The 25,470-nt window shown below is 34.4% G+C and overlaps 1 pseudogene; it reads left to right on the top strand.

Annotated features, from left to right (window-relative positions):
- The first annotated feature begins 10,110 nt into the window (after window positions 1-10,110).
- On the top strand, window positions 10,111-24,721 carry LOC132178376 (disease resistance protein RPV1-like; annotated as a pseudogene).
- Window positions 24,722-25,470: the final 749 nt, after the last annotated feature.

Raw genomic sequence — 25,470 nt, 5'->3', positions numbered from 1 at the left:
ACACAACATTGACCTCGTGCCGGGGTCAAGCTTGCCCAATCGACCAGCTTATCGCCTTAGCCCAAAGAAATCTGAAGAATTGCAATGCCAAGTGACAAAGTTGCTAGAAAAAGGTTACATCCGAGAGAGCATGAGTCCATGTGCAGTTCCTGCTCTCTTAGTTCCGAAGAAGGATGGGTCGTGGCGTATGTGTGTTGATAGCCGAGCCATCAATCGAATCACAGTGAAGTATAGATTCCCGATTCCTCGCTTAGATGACATGCTAGATCAGTTAGCAGGTTCTAAGGTTTTCTCCAAAATTGACCTTAAAAGCGGGTATCACCAAATCAGAATCAGGCCTGGAGATGAGTGGAAAACAACGTTCAAAACGCATCATGGGTTGTACGAGTGGATGGTCATGCCTTTTGGGCTATCCAATGCTCCCAGTACATTCATGAGGTTCATGCATCAAGTGTTGTGGCCTTACATGGGGAAGTTCGTTGTTGTGTACTTTGACGATATTCTCATCTATAGCTCCTCACAAGAGACACACCTAAAACACCTCAGGGAGGTTCTTAACACGCTACGAAAAGAGTGTCTATATATCAATCGGAAGAAGTGTTCCTTTCTTACTACTACTGTCACTTTCCTTGGCTATGTTGTGTCTATTGATGGTGTTCATGCAGATCAGTCTAAGGTGACAGCAATTCTAGAATGGCCAACACCCAAGAGTCTACATGATGTTCGAAGTTTTCACGGATTGGCATCATTCTATCGACGATTCATCCGAAATTTCAATACATTGATTGCACCAATCACGGAGTGCTTAAAGGGTCGGACTTTCCAATGGACTGAAGAAGCCAATGCAAGCTTTCAATTGGTGAAGAAGAAAATGACGGAAGCACCTGTTCTAGCTCTTCCAGACTTCGAGAAGATTTTCGAAGTTAATTGTGATGCATCTGGCGTTGGCATTGGAGGTGTCCTACGCCAAGAGGGACGTCCGATTGCATTTTTCAGTGAAAAGTTGTCCGGGTCCAAGAAGAACTATTCCACTTATGACTTGGAGTTTTATGCCATTGTACAATCTTTGAAACATTGGAGTCATTACCTGGTGCAGAAGGAGTTCATCCTTATCACTGACCATGAGGCCCTCAAGTATATCAATGGCCAACAGAAGCTTAGTCGCCGACATGCCAAATGGGTCGCTTACCTTCAGGAGTTTACTTTTTCTTTACGGCACCAATCAGGAAATTTGAATCGAGTTGCTGATGCTCTGAGTAGGAGAGTTGCACTCCTTACTACCATGCATACCAAAGTTGTGGGTTTTGACACTTTCCGAGAGTTGTATACGGAAGATCCTTCATTCGGGAAGATATTTGCTGAGGTATCTGTAGGTAAGCGCAGTGATTATGTTACTCTTAATGGTTATCTATTTCAAGGTTTACAGCTATGCATTCCGGATAGTTCATTGAGGGAGCAAATAATACGAGAGTTGCATGGAGAAGGTCACTTTGGACGAGACAAAACCTTGGCCTTGATCTCATCAGACTATTATTGGCCCAAGTTAACTAGTGATGTGACCCGTTACGTGGAACGGTGTTTTATTTGTCAAAGGTCTAAGGGGACCCTCACAAATGCAGGTCTATAGACCCCATTACCTGTGCCTGACGGCCCATGGCTTGACGTCAGCATGGATTTTGTTTTGGGGTTACCTCGCACTCAAAGGAGCATGGATTCTATTCTTGTGGTGGTTGATCGTTTTTCCAAGATGGCTCATTTTGTTGCTTGCCGGAAGACGATGGATGCCGCCCGAATTGCTCACTTGTATTTTCGGGAGATTGTTCGCTTGCATGGGGTTCCAAGATCTATTACATCAGACCGAGATACAAAATTCATGAGCCATTTTTGGAAGAGCGTGTGGGAAAAGATGGGGACCAAGCTTAATTTTAGTAGTGCCTACCACCCCCAAACAGATGGTCAAACTGAGGTGGTAAATCGAAGCTTGGGGAATCTTTTAAGGAGTTTAGCTGGAAATAAGCCAAAGCAGTGGGACTTGGCTTTGTCACAAGCAGAGTTTGCTTACAACCAGTCCAAGAATAGAACGACTCAGTTGAGCCCTTTCGAGATTGTGTATGGGCAAAACCCATCGGGAGTGCTTGACCTAGCACCTATTCCCCGTATTGGTCGATTGAGTATTAAGGCTGATGAAATGACAGATTATCTACGAGGAGTTCATGACCAGGTCAAGAAAGCGATAGAAGATAGCAATGTTAAGTACAAAGCACAATTCGACAGCCATAGACGCAAGGTAACTTTTGAGGTTGGTGATTTAGTTTAGGCTGTACTCACACGTGATCGTTTCCCTGTTGGTGAGTATAACAAGCTACGAGAGAGGAAGATTGGGCCTTGTGAGATTTTGCAAAAGATAAATGACAATGCATACCGACTACATCTTCCAAGTCATTTAAAGACCTCTGATGTGTTCAATGTGAAGCATTTGACTCCATGTTTTGTTGATGCAGACAAAGACAACTTGAACTCGAGGGCGAGTTCTTTCCAACCCAGGGAGACTGATGCAGGAGAATAATAATAATAAAGTAGGTTTATTATTTATGTTTTAGTTTTCCTTTTTCAATAAGGATTGGGTTTTTCCTTTCCTATTAGGATTTGCTTTTCCTTTTCCTATTAGGATTTGTTTTCCTTTTCCAATTAAGTTTGCTTTTTCTTTTCCTTGTTGGTTTAGGAGGTTCCTAGCCTATATAAAGGCATCTAGTCTTTGTTGTTTATCAATCCAGTTTATACTATCAATTAAATTTAAGTCTTTTAGAGTTATTTCTCTGTTTGCTTATTTGGGGCACTTAGGGATTTTCTCTTCCCTACTTGTTATTTTCTCTCTTCCTGAATTCCCTTTTCTATCTTCAAATCTTAGTTTCTGCTGCTTTTATACGCTGTCAGAACAATCCTAGTTCTGCCCGGCGTCACCGATCCAGCAGAAGATTTCAAAAAGCTTTCACTTGATGTAGTGGATTATGTTGGAAGACTTCCATTAGTTGCTGAACTCTTTTATAAGCTTAAAGTTTTGGGATAAATAATGGTTTGTGAACATTTTTTGTTGAAATAGTGCATGTCCAAGCGTAACAAGCTTTGAGATGTTTTCCTCCCTGGTAGTGAGGTTCCAAATTGGTTCAAGCATCATGGGATTGGATGTTCTATATCCTTTGACGTACCTCCACTTTCAGAGGGTGAAGTCAAGGGGTTGCTCGTTTGTGCTATCTATGCAGCCAAGGAAGAATCCAATGCCATAACTGCAGCTCCTTTCATGATAATTGTTGAAATAATAATGATGTGGGAATAAAAGCGGAAGCAAGAGAGAGGATGAATACAAAGGACTTACGGGTGGTTCGGTGTTAGACACCTACGTCCACCACTCGGAATACCCTTAAGGGCTACATTGTGCTCATTAACTTGATTTGTCTTCAATACAAAGGTTCGTATTCATAGGGTAATGTCTAAATACAAGTTTGGTAATCAAATCCCATTGATTTGATTACAATCTCAATATATTACAATCAACCCATAAATAGAGAATATTTCAATATTAGCATAATTATGGAATATATGGAAAATATAATATATTTTCCATATATATTATATTTTCCATATATTCTAACATCCCCCTCAAATTCAAGGTGAAATATTCTGGAACCTTGAGTTTGAAATCCGAAACAATGGTGACGGCGGTGGCGGAGGCCGAGAACGAGCCGTAAATGGTGGCGACTGCCAGAGGAGATAGAGGCTAACAGCCGGCCAACGACGGCGGCAGGTGGTTGGTGAATGCAGATTCTAAAGGCCTGACAACGGGCCAAACTCCAAAATGGGCTGACAACGGGCCAGGACTGACAATGAGTCAAACTTCAAAATGGGCCCACAATGGGCCAGGGATATTTTTAGTCCAACATTCTATGCCATCCCCAAAACCTGTGAAGATCATACCTGTGCCACCTATATACCGGCCACTTAAAAGATATGAATTTGAGATGGAAAGTGGAAAGGAAGTGGAGGTGTCCATCAGAGCTGTGGAAGCCATTGAAGTGAAGAAGTGTGGAATTCATCTACCATTTGATGACTCAAATATTGTAAGAGATGATGGATATGTAATTAGTATGGATATGGTGTCTGCTAAGAGGGGTCGAGACGAAAATGAGGCTGCAGGACCAAGCAATGATTGTTATAATGAAGAAAAGTGCCCTAAAAGGTCAAGGATGGAGTCTGAAGCACAAGAATGAAAGGACTTCACCAGAGCTCATGTCCACAGCTACTACAAAGGCCAAGGAGATGAAAGGAATACAAGTAATTTATTTCTTTCAACAGAAACTTGATAGACCTAACCCTATAATTTGCCAATTTTTGTACGTGTGTAATGTATTAGATAATATTGTGAATTTTATTTCTTGCATGTACATATGATCTAGCTATCATCTACATATAACATAGGGACAACTAAAATAAATTTAAATGAGTAAACAACTAATTTTTACAAAAATGGCATCTTTCTCTCATATGAACATTCCAACGAGTTACACCTGCATGTAATTCATGACATTTGTTTAACTATATAACCAATTTAATAAAACAAAATAATGCATTAAATATTGGGCAAGAATTTTTTTTAAACAAAAATGAGGTTTTTTTTTTTTTTTTTTTTTAATTGAATATATTATCGTTAACCATACCAAAATTCATGCCATTCAAGTTTCCTACCATTCAAGTTTCCATCTCTTAACTTACAAGAAAAAAAAAAAAAAAGAGTTTCCATCTCTTAGTACCAGCATCGGTTCCCAGTTCCCACAATCCCAACAAGAAGTGATGTTTTGGAGGAGTCACAAGGCTTAGGGAATAGGGAATAGAACAACGAGAAAGTTTCCAATAAGTGCATATCACATGGGTAGCAGGTACGACAATTAATTGGTTATAAAAGGCAGTGAATTGGACTTTCTTCTCCTTCTTTAGACTCTCTCTCTCATTGTCCGATCCTAGTCACCCCGGTTATACCAACTTAATTAAGTACTAGAGATTGCGTAATGCTAAAGGTAACGCTAGCATGTATGAACCAGTCAAATTTTTTTTATTTTTTTTATAATTAAATGAATTGTTCATCCACGCCAGCATTTCTTGTATTATGGCCCTCAGAGATTTTTAGGAGTGTAAACCGCTTGGATAATATTCTTATATATTCCACTTCCACATTTTGTGGAGGGTAAATTTAGTAGCCGCATCCAAAGTAGGCTGAATTCGCCCATAACTATACATAGGCGAGCGGTTGTTTTTTAACTAACTACACTTGACATCCGCTTTGCATTTTGAGATCCTTTTTGTTTTGTTTTTTGTTTTATTTTTTAACAATGAACTTAATTTATATGGGCCTATTATTTTTTTAAAAGCTTTTTTAGATGTGCTAGATTCAATTTTTGAACTAAATACACTTGTAAATTGCAATATGAAAATATAAATTGAATGTAAACATTGGGCATCACAAATATTTATAATCTGAATTCTATTTTCGTAAACTTTGGGCAATACAAGTAAATTGAAAAAAAAAAACAAAAACTACAAAATGCAAATAAATTGAATTATATCCTCCGGAAAACAAAATACCAATGGAAATAATATTATGAAGTGCCAAAAACAGTGCAAACTCAAGTGCAAACTATTACAAGTAATAAATTCTCAGTAAGTACGAGGTCGATCCTTTGAGAATGGTAAAACACTAAAGTAAAATTACTATTATTGTGTAGAAAAAAAAAAAGTTGAGTTTGGTTTTCCACTAAAAAGTGGAATAATTAAGTGATTAAATTAACCAAACCAAATTACGTAAAATAAAGCTATGTAAAAATTAATGGGAAAACCACTAAGGAGTCTAAGGTTTCAAGGATCCACCTATGAAATTAAAAAGAGTAATTCATAATTGGAAGATAAAAGAATTAAGCATCAATCAAATATAAAATAGATTGAACATAGATTTGTTGAGAATTTGATTTTAATAACAATGTTACAATAAATTAATCGTTCAATATATTTTTGAATCGTAACAAATCAAACAAAGTAAGCATTTGATATAAACAAAAATCATAATAAATCAAAATAAACTTGTCACATGAAATTATTCTCAAATTAAAAAGCATACTAAAAAATTCGAATAATTAATTTATAAGGAACAACAAATAGTCTCAATAATACATAATAAAAATAATAGACTTCACCCTTAGCCCTATCTAGAGATTTTAACTACTAAATAACTACGAAAATAAATTATATAATCAAAGTACTAAACATCAAACTTTAACTAAAACAAATAAATTAAAAATGACCAATAGCCGTTGTCTTCAATCTCTGAAATTATTTATCCTGAGAAATTCCTCATAAAAAAATCCTGCTGCTGCGCCTCCTCCCACAAAGTCTCTGCATTAAGCCGCTTTTTATAGAGGGAAAAAGACGAAACTGTCCTTTTTCCTTTCAATATGGGAGCCAAATCCAAAAAGTAGATCCCAAAACCCCTGCTGATGCATCTCTACTAATGCATTTTTAAGGTTGTTTGATTTCCAAGAAATTTCTCTTTCAAGTTGTGGGCCCCACGTAAATATAAGAGACAAAAAAGAATCGTTTCTTTGGTTTTTCTTTCTTCTTTGTTTTTTTTTTTTTTTTTGTAAGATTCTTTCTTCTTTGTTGATTCTTTCTTTCCGCGTGCAATTCTTCCTTTGACTTGTCTTTCTTCCTTGTCTACTCTTTTTCTTTTTCTAAGGAAAATGGTTACATGAAAATATTATTCTATTCCTAATCAAAAAGAAAAGAGAATGAGTGATTTTAAAAAAGAGTCGTTTCTTTGGTTTTTCTTTCTTCTTTGTTGATTCTTTCTTTCCGCGTGCAATTCTTCCTTTGACTTGTCTTTTCTTGTTTGTCTACTTCTTTTTCTTTTTCTAAAGGAAAATGGTTACATGAAAATATTATTCTTGTTCCTAATCAAAAAGAAGAGAGAATGAGTGATTTTAAAAACGTAAAAAAGGGTGAGTTCTTCAACAACATACTCAAAATAAATTAAAACATTACATAAATAATTATAAATGTTATAAAATGGGTCAAACAAGTGATATGATCATTTTAAAGAGCGGCACAAAACTGTTACAAAAGCAAAATGGGCACACATTAAGACGAACATATCTGAACTCCTATTTGAAACTAGCAACAACCATTGGAAGGAGGATGAAGCCAAAGATGCACTGTCAGAAGAAAGGTACCAACATAAATTCGGTTACAAAAGTCTCAACATTCAGATCTAACCAACATAATACAGGGAGACAATAATTTATAACAAAAAATAACAACAACAGAACAATTGATTCACGGTTAAATGACAACGTTGTCATTTTTACAATTGATTTTCTTTTCTTAAAAATTATTGAAACTCCTACAAAACACAATCTCTTGTATTAATATATTATTTAAGCTCAATATCAGTAATTAAATACTCTTTCAGAATTAACTATAAAATACAAGAATTGACACAAAATAATGTATGATACCGCTTACTTTAATTAAGAAAGTAAATATATTTAAGCTATTATCATATTCATAGCTAGATAGTGGACACACAATATTAATTTAGTGTTTTAGTGACATTAATTTCAAACTACAATCCAAATTAGAACGTTCAACACACATCTACCTTTTAAGTTTGGATAAGTTGTAAGGTTTGGAAAACTTACATTTAGAAATTCGGGTTTCTTTATTGGTTTGCAATTATTGTTGAGTTATTTTGTTATTTTAAATGAATGATGAATAATGATAATATTTTTTATTGATTATTAATGATAGGATAGAAATCACTATAGAAACTAATAATACATATATAATAATGTGAAAATAATAAGTGACAAAGAGATTTATGTGATTCGGGTCTATGACTTACGTCCTTATAAATTATAATAAAGCCTTAAGACTAAATTATGATCTTATTGTCTGAGTGATATTTACAACATAACATACTCATATTTAAAGGAGAATTGTGTATATAACTAGCTTTATGCGATAAAGAAATTAAGGATTGTTAAATTATCACTTATCCCAAAAACTTAAGCTGATAGGAAGAGATAAATTTAATAACTTAATTATTAATTAAACACACTCTCTCACATGTGGGCTCAAACTCCCGTTTTAATAGGTAGGGCTCAACAGGTAGAATATTTAATTTAAATGGGGTAAATTGACAGAGTCAAGGTTCGATATCAGAATCTTTGGCTTTGATACCATGTTAAACTACTATTTATCCCAAAAACTTAAACTTATATGAAAATGTAAATTTAATCACTTAATTATTATTTTAACAGGAATTGAGATTATAATTTCTCACATGCCAACGTCATCATAGTCAATGCAAGGTTGGATGAAAGTGAGAACAACTAAGCCAATAAGGAAAGGGTTACAACAAGGGTCTTTTCCATTTTTAATCCGGATGGAAGAAAGAATAGGTGATCTGGTGGGAATGCTTCCAAACACAAGATTGGAGGCGGCCCATTTAGCTAAAAAATGTGCACAGTAATTTGTACTCCTATAAACTTTAATTTGCAAGCTTTACAGATTTACAAAGAAAGCAAATTTACTTTACTATCAGAAATAATAGAAGCAAAATTCCAATCTTTGAAAAGTGACGGTTGCTGAATGGCAAGAATAATGTTGATTGCATCTCCTTCCAACAAAAGCGACTAAATCCCAAGAGAGGAAGCTGTTTGAAGGCTAAAAGAGCAACTTGAGTTTCACCGATAGCAGCATCAGTAGTGGAGAGACATTTGGTTACGACATGGATAATTTTACCATTAGAGTCACTAAGAACCATAGGTGCAACTGAGAAGCACTCTTAACCACTACATCGAAGCTAGCCTTGATATTACCTGAAAAAGGCAATGACCAAAGAGAGAAGGATAGAGAATCATTCCAAGCAAGTTTATGACCTTCACTGAGTTGGAAACGTGATGGACAGACAAACTAGGAATGGGCTGGACTTTATCATGCACTAAACGATTCCTTACAAACCAGATGTGATCCCTTGTAATTGATGCTTGAAGTAAACTGCCAAATATCCACCTTTGGTATAGACAAATGTTGTGAGGGTTCAGCAACACCATCACCCATTCAGAAATAGGAATGCTGCTGAAAGCCTCTGAATTAAAAGGCCAATGGGAGCTTCTCCATAAGATTCTAGCCAAAGAACATTCAAGAAAAATGTGCGAGATGGTAGCACCTGCGTTGACATCGTTCAAGAGGGCCATAAACACTAGAAATTGCAGATACTTTCTCAAGACCGATCGAGTCATAACTTAACACCAGCTCCATTGAAGATTTTAGTGATACTCAAGCCAATAGACAACCTAATAACCCCAAACACTTCTCATTGTGAGATTTAAACTTAAATTCTAGCTGCCACTAAGACAACCTAAATGCCAAGTTTGGAAAGCTGCAAAAATTTCTATGGTGTCAATTTTTGTGCATATTCTTTAGCTAAATGGGTTGCTTTCATCTCGTGTTTGGAAACATTCCTAATTGGTCTCCCATTCTCAATTCTATTAGGATAAGAATGGGAAACACCCTTCTTGTAGTCCCTTTTGTCATTTAAATAAATAAAAAAAGAACTCCAAGTTGGAGTAGGTATATATACCAACGTAACAAAGCAAAATATGCTGCAGGGCCCAGTGATTTTGACTTGAGTAATTCAAGTCACACACAATAGATTAAAAAAAAATGCTGTGAATATATATATATATATATATATCTTCTATTGACTTAGACACAAACAAGGAAATTAGAACAAAAAGAAGCGGCGTTCCTTCGATCTCCAATGTACGTCACAAAGAAGAAATATATGTTGTTGATTTCACGCGCTATGCTGGCTCTACCACCCTTCCTTCTTTTTTAATTCGTTTTTCTCCTTTTTTCATGTAAGTTCCAGTGTTCCACCACCCTTCCTTTTTCTTTTTATATAATTTCCAGTTCCACCAACCCTCCTATTAACTCAGAAGAGCCTCCCTTGTGCAATCCAGTCAATACCTCAATTTCAAGTTTACATCAAGCACCTGCTCATCCATGGCTGCTCAAACCCTTCCATCACCTTTCAAATCTCGTTGGAATTACGACGTTTTCTTGAGTTTCAGAGGAGAAGACACCCGCAAAACTTTCACCGATCACCTATACACTGCCTTGGTGCATGCTGGAATTCACACCTTCCGAGATGACGACGAGCTTCCTAGAGGGAACCACATCTCTAGAGAACTGCTCAAAGCTATTCAAGGATCAAGGATTTCCATTGTGGTTTTTTCAAAGGACTATGCTTCTTCTCGTTGGTGCCTTAATGAGCTTGTGGAGATCTTGAACTGTAAGAATACCCTAGGCCAAATTCTTCTCCCCATCTTTTATGACGTGAACCCCTCAGATGTGCGAAAACAAACCGGAAGTTTTGCCGAAGCATTTGCTAGGCATGAAGATCGGTTTCAAGCGGAGATGGAGAGGGTGCACAAGTGGAGAGCAGCTCTTGCCGAAGCTGCAGATTATTCTGGCTGGGATCTTCAGAATATTGCAAACGGGTATTATATTATGTTAATTGTTAAGCTCTCTTGTGCCCTTTCATTGAGTTTTTTTTTAATCGGTTGTTTGTCTTTTATTTTTTTATTTTTTATTTTTTATCTTTCAAATGTTAGATGAAAATCTATAAAAATTATGAGCAGAAATGGATTGACAAAATTTAACCAAAATTTTCTCGAAAAATATTCTAAATTCAAATTTAATCTATGTTTTCGTCAATCAAAAGAATTTCAAACTAATTGGGCATGCTTTAATCATTCTCGAAATCCATGGTTAGTTGGACAAATCTAGTTAATGATGAGTAATGAAACTGTGATGACTCTTGAATCATCATTTCTGTTTAAATTTATGAGCTACTGATCAATATTCATGCTTATCATAAATTTTCAATAAACCCAATAAAAAGGTGAAACGAGTATTGTATATATAGTAGTGGGCTATTAATTTTGAAATATCAATGGAAAAATGGCATAGCTCTTGTTGTAAACAATTCCTAATTTAGCGATCGACTAGGTGCAAACTGAGTAGTAATTGAAGTTCATTGAGAGAATAAAAGAGATTGCTCAATCCTTTCACCTGATCAACTAGCGGTAAAAGTAAATATAAGTTAAGTTAAGTTAGCACATGTACTATACGAGTACGACATTGATTTTATATATATAGTTAATAATTAATTGAAGGAAAATCAGGTAAAAGATCTCCTGTATTTTTTGTCATTTTTACTTCAAAATTTTTAAGTTTTTAAGTTTATAAATTTAATATATTCAAGACTTGACTTTAAGTCTATTCTAAATAGTGGCAGATCTAGGAATTAGAGTTATTAGGGGCGCAAAAAAATAATTGGCAGATCTAGGAATTAGAATTACTAGGAGCACAAAAAAATAATAAAACATAATGATAATTTTTTTTTCCTATGATATGGTAAATACAATCAAAAAATAAATTATACCATAGTATATGTATCACGTAATATATGTAAAAAAAATCAAAATAACTATTAAAAATCTTTATCTAACGACGTCACAAACACATACTAATTTAAACTACTTGTGAAATAAACTAAGAACAATTAAATGACTAGTAGTATCTAAGAAAAATGAGTACCTTTTAGTGGGCTGTTAGCCTACGACTATTTCTTTTAGAAAAGCCTCAAATCTTAAAGTATAAATCATATTAGAGACTAGAGTCTAAATTTAGAGACTATGGCCTAAATATAGCAAAAAAAAAACCATATTTATCTATTTTAGCTATCTACCTTTTTAAAGCACCCATATTTGGCTCAGCATTTTAACTTATCATTTTTATTATCTCATTTAAATAATCTTTTCCTCTCATTTAAATATTATTTTTTTTATTCATTTTTTTATTCTTTCTTTCTTTATTCTTTTTTTTTTTCTCATAGCATCAAAATCGGTGAATAGCATCCAACGGTTTGTAGCACATGCATGGAGAGAGAAAATTATTTTTAATATAGGAGAGAAGTTGTAGCACATATGGGCTAATTGTTTATTATTGAAATGAGATAGTGGGCAAGTTGTAGCACATGATAGACCCACATCTCAAAAAATTGAAATTATCTAGACGCCCTTAAAATTTTGGCTTAAAAAAGCTTAAAGAATTTTTTATTTTTTTTTACCGGGGTCGCCCGCCCATGGGTCGCCCCATGTATATCCGCCATTGATTTTAAATTCAGGACTTTTGTCAGCTCTCTCCATTAAATAGGCAATAGAAATAACACTGAAAATACAATTCTAGTACTTTGTCACAAATCCCCCAAATCCCAAATTCCACACTGGACCCATCTATTCGAACCCATGCCTGGCCACCACCAAGCCAACCTCGTTTTGGGTTCACTCAAAGTGATTACCCAATTCTGGCATCCCATTTGGATTTTCTTTACACTTATTTGCTCAATTAGGTCGGTCGGTTTGAATATTAGTTTAGTTGATTAAGTCAATCATTTTTTATTATCTTAAGTTTTTAAATAAGTGTTAATTTAACATTATATCATAATAAAGGTTCTAAATTCAAATATTATCTTTGTCATTAACCCATCATTTCAACTAAATATTTTATTTTTAACACTTTTGAGATAGACGGTAATTTAATAGCTCCATCTAAGGACAACGGTGTTAGATGATCTTGACGTGATTTGCAAAAGTGGGGGGCAATCCTATCTAACTGCCCAATGTAACACTTGTATACTATTTTTGGTATATTTATAGAAATCTGGTTCTTGTATTTGATATGAATGTGAAATAGAATGTAATAAATTCCTTAGATGGATGAAATAAATGGAATTATTGAATGAAACTAATCTAGTTGTGATAAAGTGGGCTAAATGATTTATAAAAAATAAAAAATAAAAAGTTAAACTGGGCTAAATTCTAGGATGGCCCAACCTCCAACACTAAAGGGCTTGTTTGAGGACCTAAAAGTGCTTTTAACAATTAAAAACTTTGTTTGAAGAAAAAAGTACACGTTTGGTAAAAAAAAAATTAAAAACACTTTTAAGGGTCAAAAAAACTTAAAAATGGCCAAAAAGTACTTTTGGCAAAAGTTTAAAAATGAAGCTTTTGTCTAAAAACTTTTTTTGATTTAAAAACTCCATATCTCAAACGCAACCCAAACATACTCTAAAACTTACTTAAATACACAAAATTGGCCCATAACAAATTTAACAGACTTTTCCTCCGACTAGAGTGAGATCTCAAATCTAGAATTCTTAAGTGTAGGATAGCCTTTTGGATAAAACTTCATACAGTTCTCGAGAGGAATGCTATTGTAATCATACTTTCCATGAAACACTTAATTAATGACTTCTTTTTCGAAAGGGAAAAATAAAAATTATTCTATGGCATGTTACTGGATAGGATAAGAAATGATATAGGAATATATTTAAAAGATATTCTTAATCAAGTTGATATAACTTAATTGTTTACAATAACATAAAAATTATTTGGTTTCTTACTTCTCTTTTCTTGTACTTATATTCTTGTTGTATTTTTATTTGAACTATAATAATCAGGTTTGAATCAAGGTTCATCCAGCAGATTGTTAAAGAAATTTTGCCTAAAGTGAACCCAGCTTACTTGCATGTTGCCAAATACCCTGTAGGAATAGATTCTCGTGTTAAAGAGATAAAAGATTTATTAAATCTTGAAACAAGTGATGTTCGTAATGTGGGTATCTATGGGATGGGTGGAATAGGCAAAACAACAATAGCAAAAGCGGTCTATAATGAAATACTCCATGAATTTGAAGGAAGCAGCTTTCTTTTTAATATTAAAGAAATTTCAGAACAACCAAATGGTTTGATTCATTTACAAGAACAACTTCTTTCTGATATCTTGAAAATGAAGGATTGGAAGATTGGCAGTGTTGATGGAGGAATAAATTTGATAACAAAAAGATTTTATCGCAAAAAAGTTCTTGTTGTTCTTGATGATGTGGATCACTTGAAACAACTTCATTCATTAGTTGGAAACTTCGAATTGTTTGGCCAAGGAAGTACACTCATTGTAACAACAAGAGATAAACATGTTCTGACTGAACTAGGAGTCAAAGAAAAATATAAGGTTGAAGAAATGAATCATGAGGAGTCCCTTCAACTTTTTCATTGGCATGCATTCAGGATGACTGATCCAACAAAAGATTTCAAAAAGCTTTCACTTGATGTAGTGGATTATGTTGGAAGACTTCCATTAGCTGCTGAAGTTTTGGGTTCTTATCTGTCAGGAAGAAGTATTATTGAATGGAAAAGTGCATTGGAAAAATTAAAAAAAATTCCTCACAGAGAGATTCAAAAAATACTCAGAATAAGTTTTGATTCACTAGAAGATTATGCACGTGACATATTCCTTGACATAGCATGTTTCTTTATCGGTATAAACAAAGACTATGTCAGCAAAGTTCTCAATGGTTGTGGATTCTTTACAGATATTGGTATTAGCATTCTCATTGACAGGTCCCTCCTGACAGTTAATGAAAAAAATGAGTTGAGGATGCATGATTTGATTCGCGATATGGGAAGGGAAATTGTTCGCGAAATTGCACCCAGGGATCCAGGAAAACATAGTAGATTGTGGTGTCACGATGATGTCTCAAATGTGCTTAACAAACATCTGGTAAGTGGCATATGCATTAATATTATATAAATACATGTAAAAACAAATTAACATAATATGCACATGTTATGAAAGTATGTATGGGAATTTTTTCTTTTTGCTAAACATGGATATAGCTTGAATATTCTATCAACATGACTCATAACTGTAAGATTTTAAATCCAACAATTTTCTATTAAGCGAAAAATTGATACTTAACTATTGTTAAAAAAAAAAAATAAAAAAAAAATAAAAAAAAAAGTATGCAACCATATTTAAGCAATTTTGATCATGTCTAAAACACATTATTATTATTATTATTATTTATTTATTTATTTATTTATTTAGTTATGGTGAAAATATATAGGTCACCTCCAATTTGAAGGTGTTCTAGCATCACACAAGATATGAATATACATTGCTAACCCAGCTATGTTTCCAGGGATCAGAAGCAATAGAGGGTCTTAACCTAAATCTACCTGCACCTGAAGATATAGAATTGAAAACTGAAGCATTTGCAAATATGAAAAATTTGAGATTGCTCCGAATTGATGGTGCATATCTCACAGGATCCTTTGAATGCCTTTCCAAAGAGTTAAGATGGCTTCACTGGCATAAGTGCCCTCTGGAATTTCTACCACCAAATTTTCATCTTGAGAATGTTGTTATCCTCGACATGCAATATAGTAATGTCAAACAAGTTTGGAAGAAAATCAAAGTATAACAAATCTCACATTACCTTTTATTTTCTTATCAACTTTGAATGAATAACTTTAATGATTTTTATTATTATTATTTTTTTTCATTTGATTCTATTTTGACAGATACTCAACAAGTTAAAAGTTCTTAATCTCAAAGGTTCTAAATGTCTCACCCGATCACCAAACTTCTTACAACTCCCACATTTGGAGATACTCATACTTGAAGGTTGCAAGAGCTTGATTGAGGTACATGAGTCTATTGGACATTTGAAAAAACTTGTTTTATTGAATTTACAAGGATGCAAGAACTTAAAGAATCTTCCAGAAAGCATTTCTAACTTAAGAGCTTTAGAGACTCTTGACTTGTCTGAGTGCATAAAAATTGACAAGTTACCAAAACAATTGGGAAATATGGTTGCTTTAAAGGAGCTGCTTGCAAATGGAATTGCTATTAGTCAACTACCATACTCCTTTTGTCTTTTGAAGAACCTCAAAACTCTATCATTATCGGGGTGTAAAGGGCAATCCTCAAGATCATGGATGTCACGGTTTGTGTCGTGGATATCACCAAAATGCACAAAACCCATATATTTGCTGTCAACTTCTGTTTATGGATTATGTTCTTTGAGAAAACTGCATCTCAGTAATTGCAATTTGTTTGAAGATGGGATTCCTTTTGATTTTGGGAGTTTACCTTCACTCCAACATTTGGATTTATCAAGAAACAATTTCCGTACACTGCCTCAATGCATCGGTCGACTTCCTCAATTATATGTACTGTCGTTGAATGAGTGTGCGAGTCTCGAATCAATTCCAGAACTTCCTGCAAGTTTAGGAGACTTGTATGCAAGTGGCTGCTCATCATTACAGAGACTCCCAGATGTGCCGAATCAAGGAAGTTTATGGACACATTTTTTCTTGAAAAGTAGTGACAATCTAGCATATGATTTCAGAAAGAGTCTTATCCAGGTACTTTCTCTCTCTTTCTCTAGAACCATTTTATAATGTTAACTTTTTTCTCTTTTGAAACAGTACGTGTCCAAGTGTGGTGAATATAATTCAATTGAGTTACCTGGTAGTGAGGTTCCAGATTGGTTCAGCCATAAGGGAATTGGATCTTCGATATCCTTTCATATACCTTCTCTTCCAAAGGGTCAAATCAAGGGGTTGCTTTTTTGTATAGGTTTTGCACCCATACCAAAAATACTGGACGAGAACCTGGGCGGGGACCCGTTAATCACTTTGCACCTTAACAACAGCTATTGGACATACGCCGCTATCTATGGTCCATTTCGTAGAGATTATCCTTCCTGGAAAGGCTATTGGCCCTATGCAAATATTGAAGGTAAAATAGCAAGTGGAATGGAAATAAAGATGGAGGTTCATGGTGGGAAATACTTTGAAGTGAAGGAGTGCGGAATTCATGTAATAGTTGATGACGACCCAAATGCAATGGATGAAGATATGGATTCTTTTACTTTGAAGAGAGATCGTGATGACAATGAGGCCGGACCAAGCAATGATTCGTCCAGTGATGATGAATTAAACTGCCCTAAAAGATTAAAGATAAAGGATGTTGATGACTTGGATCAAGCGCAACAATGAAAGGAGGAGGACTTGTTAATATGTTTATTCATAATTAAATTTTGTTGATCTTATTTATTCAACCGCCTTTGTTCTTTCGAACCCTTCCATATATATATAAGGAGATAAAAAATATCGCTTTTATTCTTGTTGAAATGTTTGATATATATATATATCTTCTTGAATTTATAGTAACATTGGAGAAATACAGAATGGGGTCAAATACGTTTCATCAGAAACCAAAACTAAGACCACAAATTTTTTGGTAAATATGTTTCACAAGAGATATGTCTTGTTTGGCAAATGCCTAATTAGGTCCATTTTTTTTTTCAACTCTCGAACATTCTTACTAATTATATCACATTAATAACTATTTAAATAAAAAAAAATTCACTATAAAACAAAATATTTTAAATTTTTCATACAAAAAATTTAAAACTTTTATTAATTTTATATCACATCAATCATTTTTAACCAAGTCTTTTGCCAAACCAGGCTTACAAGAAAAAATATATATACATGCATTAATCCATTCCACAAAAGAATCCTGTACAAAGATTAAAAATCCCTAATGAATTTTTATTTATTTTTTTTCTAAAACACTACAATTATAATAAAAATTTTCTTCAAATTATATTAGAAAAAAGTCGTTCAACTAATCTATTAAAATGATGTCTATTTTTAGAGCATGTAATTATCATCTGTAGTTTAAAATTTAAATGTGATAATTATGTGCTTTATTAAACAATTAAAAAAAAAAACACATAAAATTCAAATATTCTAAAAATGAATGCTAAATTAATAAAAAATAATAATAGACTGACTTTGGTTAACAAATTTAAAGCAAAAATTGTCCTACAATTGAAACGATATCAGTGTCTAAGAAAAGTCAACAAGTTCTCCATCTTACAGGTTTTACCACCGCCTCGTTTGTCTCAATTGAAGTAAAATTAATTAATCTCGTCCACAACCATCCATCCAAATCCAAAAGCCCAACCCGAGGAATCCGGGACCTGAAAATGGACGGAGCTCCGACGACGAGCGGGAGCGGCGGAGGTGGGGGAGGCGGTCCGGCGCCGCTTCTGATGAAGACGTACGACGTGGTGGACGACTCGACGACGGACGAGATCGTGTCGTGGAGCCAGAACAAGACGAGCTTCGTGGTGTGGAACCCACCCGAGTTTGCCCGGGTCCTCCTCCCGGCCTTTTTCAAGCACAACAACTTCTCCAGTTTCATCCGCCAGCTCAACACCTATGTATGTTCTCTCTCTCTCTGTGTTTGCTTTCTTATTATTTGTTTTGATTCCGCTTCTGATTCGAATTGGGTTCAGCTTCTAATTGTTGAATTTATTTGAAGGAGGGGAATCGTGTTGTAGGTAAATTTTAAGCGATTTTGAATGGGTTGAATCCATTGGTGATAAACTGGATTTAGAAATTTGTATTTCTTTTAGTTTTCCCAGGTTGAAATTGGGTTCGTTTTCTGTATGTTGTGGCGGTTTCTGAAATGGGTTCATTTTCATTTGGGGTCTTATTCCTTAGCTTATGAGAAGGTTATGGCATCTATAAAGTAGCATCCTTTTCAAGTATTCCGACTGCCTATGTTTTTAACATTTTTTTTTTTAGTTGTTTTTCGTGGAGAGATCTGCATGGGAGCTAGTTTGATGGGTGCGTTGAAATATTAATTAAATGATTAAATTTACTGTTTCCTATTTGTTTTCTCCGATTGGTTTGATGGTGCTGAAGATGAGGCCATTTTTATTGAGTTGCATTTGATGTCTGGAAGTGCTATACGTTGGTGTCCAGGATTTTGTAAGGGTTTACATGAGTACGACTCATAGTCCATTATGGATTTTTTGCGATCTTCTGGGGAAGGCAAAAGTTAGAAGGTCTGTGGGGAGGATACTCAGGGATGGTAGCATACAAGTCAGACCTCTGAAGCGAAGAATCGAGCTTTTGTAGGAAATTTGGCATAATTCAAATTGTAAGGCTCCAATTGGAGATCAAAGTTGGAGGCAGAATTGAGGTTGGGTATTGGAATTTGGAAATGGGCCTCCTGATTCTAGTTATGTCCTTTGGTGATACTGCAAGATTAGATTTTTTTTTTTCTTTATTTTTTTTTTTTTTTCCTGTTCCATAAAACTATCATATATTTAGGTTAATTTTTTAAGGCTTGAATGTAACTCTCAACCAATTGATTTTCTTCTTCATTAAATGCTTTTTCTCAACTACTTGATTTTTCTGTTTTGAGCTTTTCTTTTTCCTTGTCTGAGACTGAAAATTTCCAAATTTTTTATTTTTCAGTTAGTCTTTTCCAGTTTCTTTCTTGGATGAAGCAAAGGAAAGAAACTTTGAAGATTCTATTGTATGAATTTCATAAAGATTATCCTTCCTGGAGATGCTATTGGCCCTATTCATATATTGAAGGTGAAAGCAAGTGTAACGGAAATAAAGATGAAGCGCGAGGGTGAGAAATACTTTGAAGTGAAGGAGTTTGGAATTCATGTAATACTTGATCATGACCCAAGTGCAATGGATTATGGAGTAATGATATAAAAAGGACTAGAGTTCTCTTAGAGTCATCCCAAATTCAATAATTATCATCTCAAATTCAATGGTGATTTAAAATGCTACATCACATTTGAGATGACTCTAGAATGACTTTAGTCCTTTTCATATTATTACTCATACTTGAAGAGATTGTATAATGGATATGGTGTCCAATAGATAGTTGTATGTTTCATCGGAAACGAAAACTAATTAAGACAAAAATGTTCATGAATATGTTTCGGAAGAGATAGTTGTACCATACGTCTTCTTCTTTTCTTTCCTTTTTTCTCTAATCTCCTTTTGTTCGAGTTTTTTTTGGTATTTTCAATGTTTGGTATCAAATCAAAACATTTTCGATTAATCAGGAATTTTTATTGATTTTTGTATTGTCAATAATACAGAAAGTAGAATATTATGAATAATCTCTCTATTATAGTTTTTGGATTCCACCGGATTGGGATCCCGGCAATACTTCAAAATTGCCGGCTCCCAAATTTTGAAATCTAAGCCCCTGGATATATCCAATGGCTTAGATTAAGAGAAAGTGGGTGAGATAGATTAGAATAAGAGAAAGTAGGTTTAATATATTTAATGGCTTAAAATAAGAAGGGTTAAATACTAAATTAGTCCATGGGGTTTCATTACTTTATTTTTTCTCTCCTAAGGTTTCATTTTGATCACAAGAGGCCCTGTAGTTTGATAATAAACCAAGTTAATCCCCCGTCAGTTGACCGTTAGTTAACTTAACGGAATTTTACGTGGACCAATCAAATGTTAGCACGTGACAACTATTTAATTTTTAAAAAAAATAAAAAATAAAAAAAAAATTGTGGTTTCTAACCAAAAAAAATTTTGGCTGTTTCACCCCACGCCTGTTGTTGTAATGAAACCACCCCCAACCACCGCTAGTGGTTTACCACCCCTTTGGGCACCAAGGAGCCACCCAAAAATTTTTTTCCCTTTTTTTATTTATTTATTTATTTATTAAAAAATACATTTTTTAATTTAAAAAAAAAAAATTAAATAGGTGCCACGTGTTAATATTTGATTGGTCCACGTGAAATTTCATTAAGTCAACTGACGGAGGACTAACTTAGTCTATTATCAAAGCCACAAAGACCTTCTGTGATAAAAATGAAACCTTATGAAGAAAAAAATAAAGTAATAAAACCACATGGACTAATTTATATTTAACCCAAATAAGAAAAAGTCGGTGCATATTCTTGAGTCTTTCAAAAAGGGGCGTAAACAAATTTGAAATTCAAAATTGTTTCGCCCTATTTTGTTTGAGTCTTCCAAAACGAAAACACTTGTTCCCTCTCACCCTTCCTCTCCCCTCTCCCCTCTCCAAAAAATCTTGGTGCGGATTGAAGTTTACCGACTTGGCCACTGTTTGTGTGTGGAGGAAAGCAACCGGGGTGGTAGGGATCAGGACCCAATCTAGACCTTGTGTTCCTTTAACCGAATGGGTGAAGTTCGAAATTTTGTGCTTCTTTCTTTCTTTTTTATTTTTTATTTAACCGAATGGGGGAAGGGAAGAGTCTTGCTAATGTTTGGATAGGTTTTCTTTGGTTGTTTCTGGAATGGGAATTTTTTTTGAATGCTCTTGTGTTGGCTGAATGAGTGTAAGAGGGGTGTAATGGAGGAGTTTTTAATTTCCTCTTGAATTTTCGGTTGAGAAGGAAGCAACCAGTTAGGTGTTCATCAGAAGGGGTGAATTCGGAATGAGAAATTTTATGGGTTTGTGGGTAATCTTTGTGATCTTTGGCGTTGAGTGTAGTCATCTTTTATGGTGTTTGGTAGTTTCTCTGCTATAGGATTGGTTGGTGGTTTTGGGTGCCTGCAAGATTTGATGTTGTAGTCATCTTTTATGGTGTTGTGGTAAGGGACCCTTGACTCATTGTTGCCCAACTTTTTTTCCCAGATCTTTTCTAGTGGATTATCAGCAATAAGCCAATTACCCTAAGCAATCATGACTAAATGGTTGTGTTCCATTGCAGGGAGTTGCACCATTGATTTCTTAAATGCCAATTAGAGTAGCTATATCAAACACTTCTGGCTTTGGAGGAACATATGAACGCAAAGAGCTGGAGTCACTGTTCCGGCTCAGATAAAGGGAGTTAAAAGTGTCATCTGATGTAGACATTAAGAGAGTTACAAAAATCAGATATATGCAGAGATGTAGGAGATTTGCTGTTTTTTAGTTCACTAACTAATTTTTTTTCAAATATATATATATATATTTGAAAAATGTAAAAATACAGTGTTTTGATATTATGTTGCTATTGTTTGAAACTTTTTAGCCAAAATGAGAACTTGCAGATTATATTCATTTCTATTGGCAGGTGATGAAATTAAGATATTGATTTCGATTTTGCTTTAGAAGTCTGCATTCCAAGATGAATGTTGAGCTATATGTTCGGTTTTTGATTCTATCCTTTTTGAAATTTCAGTAGGATGAATGAAGTTTGATTAAGACAAAACAGAAATATGCCACTGTAGCAATATCCCAAACATCAATACAACCATCAAAAGCTATATGTCATCAATACAACCAAATATCAATACAATACATCAAAAGGAATATCCCAATTTCTACAAATGTCTACATTCAGATCAACGCCAACCAACCAAAAGCTCAAAAATCATAACCAGTGCCACCATCAAAGCCCTGAACATATTTAAACTTTTGAATAAATGTTGATCTAATATTATATCATAACAAATGTTCTAAATTCGAATCTTATCTTCATCATTCGCCCATCATTTCAACTAAATATTTTATTTTATAAAACTTTTAAGATAAACGGTAATTTAACAGTCCCATCTAACTGTCCAATGTAACACTTCTTTACTATTTTTTGTCTATGGAAATCTGGTTGTTGTATTTTTTTTTTTTTTTTTTTTTTTTACATGTCCACACACAAGAGGGGGAAAGTGAGATTCGAACTAGTGACCTCCGCTTCATAAGGCATGGTCCCTAACCGATTGAACTACTCATTGGGAACAATTTGGTTGTTGTATTTGATTTGATATGAATGTGAAAAAGAATGTAATAAATTCGATAGATGGAATTATTGAACCAAACTAATGTAGTTGTGATAAACTGGGCTAAATAACATAAATTAAAAATAATAAAATAATAAAAACTGGCCTAATTCGAGGATGGCCCAACCTCCATTCACCAAGAAGGCTAATACTGACTTAAATACACAAAATTGGCCCATAACAAATTTAACAGACTTTTCCTCCAATAGGCCATTCAGTTGCAATGAGCCCAACTAAGCCCACTCGCCATCTCATTGTCCACTTAGCCTTTTGGGTAAAAATTACTAATTTAGAGAGGAATATATTGTAATCATACTTTCCGTGAAACACTTAATTAATGACTTAAATCTTACATTTCCTTATATTTCCTTATATTTCTATATTATTTTCAAATGTATAAGTCAAAATTTTCTTTCTTCTGTTTTAACAATTTTTGTTTTGATAGATACTCAACAAGTTGAAAGTCTTTAATCTCCACAATTCCAAATATCTCACCAAGACACCAAACTTCTTACAAGTTCCAATTATGGAGATGCTAATACTTGAAGGTTGTACAAGTTTGGTTGAGCTTCACGAGTCCATTGGAAATCTAGAAAGACTTGTTTTGCTGAATTTAGAAGGATGCCAGAACTTAAGGAATCTTCTAAGAAGAACTTCTAACTTAAAATCTCTTGAAACTCTAAACTTGTCTGAATGCTTAAAACTTGATATGCTACCAGAGCAATTGGGGAATATGATGGCTCTAACGGAATTGCATGCAGACAGAACTGCTATTATGCAACTCCCTACCTCCTTTGGTCATTTGAAGAATCTCAAAACTGTGTCATTATCTAGATGTAAAGGACAATCTTCAAAATCTTGGTTATCACGGTTCTCATCGTGGATATCCCCAAAAAACTCCATTAATCCAACGCATTTGCTCCCGGCTTCCATTTATGGACTATGCTCTTTGAGAAGACTAGTTCTCAACGAGTGCAATCTGTTTGAAGATGGGATTCCAATTGATCATGGGAGTTTATCTTCACTCGGGGAGCTGGATTTAGGAAGAAACAATTTCCTTAATCTACCTCATTGCATCAGTCGCCTTCCTAAATTAACTACATTGTGGTTGACTAAGTTCAATCAATTTCAGAACTCCCCGCAAGTTTAACGAGCTTGCATGCAACTGACTGCACATCAATAGAAACACTCTCAATTCCGTCAAACCTGAAACGACCACCTATATGTTTCCTTACTAACTGTGAAATTAGTTGAGATTCAAGGCTTGGAGAGTTTGGAATTTGGACCATTAATTCACATGGAACGGTGCAACTATGATTGTAAGAGGAGTCTTCTTCAGGTTTCTCTCTCTCTCACTCTATGTGTGTGCATTTTTATGATATGAGCACTTTTTTTTCTTTTTCTTTTTTTTTGTAGTGTTTGTGCAAGCGTGATGAGGTTCGTGCCATTTTCCTCCCTGGTAGTGAGGTTCCAAATTGGTTCAGGCATCAGGGAATTGGATGCTCTATATCCTTTAAGGTACCTCCACTTTCAGAAGGTGAAATCCGGGGGCTGCTCGTTTGCGCTCTTTATGCAGCCAAGAAAGAATCCAATGCGATAACTTCTGCTCCTTTCATGAAAATCAGTAATAAAAGTAGAGGCCACGAAGATATTTTTAGGCCAACATTCTATGCCATCCCTATAACCTGTGAAGATCATTCCTGTGTCTGCCATATACCACTTAAAAGATATGAATTTGAGATGGAAAGTGGAGAGGAAATGGAGGTGTACACCATATCTCAGGAATACATTGAAGTGAAGAAGTGTGGAATTCATCTACTATTTGATGACTCAAATTTAAGAGATGATGGATATGTAAGTATGGATATGGTGTCTGCTAAGAGAGGTCGAGATGACAATGAGGCTGCAGGACCAAGCAATGATTGTTCTAATGATGAAGAAAAGTGCCCTAAAAGGTCCAGGATGGAGTCTGAAGCACAAGAATGAAAGGACTTTAATTGAAATGAACAAGTGCATTGCTGTAAGGACTTCACCACGTCTCATGTACGTCCATAGCTACTACTTATTAAGGTAATGGAAGGAGATGAAAGGAATAGAATAATCATTTAATCAATAACCTTCGTTTCTTGACATGGTCTCTTGATTCACTTCAGAAAAAAAAAAAGAAAAAAGAAAAAAAAAGAACATGGTCTCTTGATTGTACTACATACTTTTGGCTACTCTTGATTCACTTCTTGGAAGAATATATATTGAATTTTTTCGAAATTATTTTTTCGAAATTATGATTAACTTCAAATCGGGTTTATGTCAAGCTTAAAGACAGTCGGTTTTTAAGACATGCTTCAAACTAAAATTATGAGTTTAGTATACAACTTGAAAATCTGGTTTGAGCATAAAAAATATTAGGTTTTTTTTTTTTTTTTTAACATGTCCGCACGAGAGATAAATGGGGAGAGAAATTTGAACTAATGACATTTATTTCATGAAGAGTGGTTACTGGTTCCCAATTGATTCTTGAGGACAAAAAAATAAAAAAAAAATGTGTTAAGGCATGTTTAAACTCTCCAAGACCGTGGGTTTTTAAGACATGTTTCGAACTGAAATTACGAGTTTAAACTCCTCCTTTTCACATATTAAAAATAAACTTAAAAATCTGCTTCACTTAATTAGTAATCGCCTTTCGGGAGGATAATAGGGACGACCCATAATCTTGGGTGGCAAGAAGATAAAATTTAGAGAAATATTAGATATTATATTTTTATTTAGAGAAATAACCTTTACCAATCTTAAAAGAGACAGAAATATAGAAAAACTTTGTATTCATTTGCCATATTTGTACTTGATGGGTAAGATATTTTTGATTTTTAATGAAATATATA

Source organism: Corylus avellana, chromosome ca4 (genome assembly GCF_901000735.1).
Source record: "Corylus avellana chromosome ca4, CavTom2PMs-1.0".
Lineage (NCBI taxonomy): Eukaryota > Viridiplantae > Streptophyta > Magnoliopsida > Fagales > Betulaceae > Corylus > Corylus avellana.
Note: the sequence above shows the minus strand (reverse complement) of the source record. Positions and strands in the feature narration are given on the sequence as shown.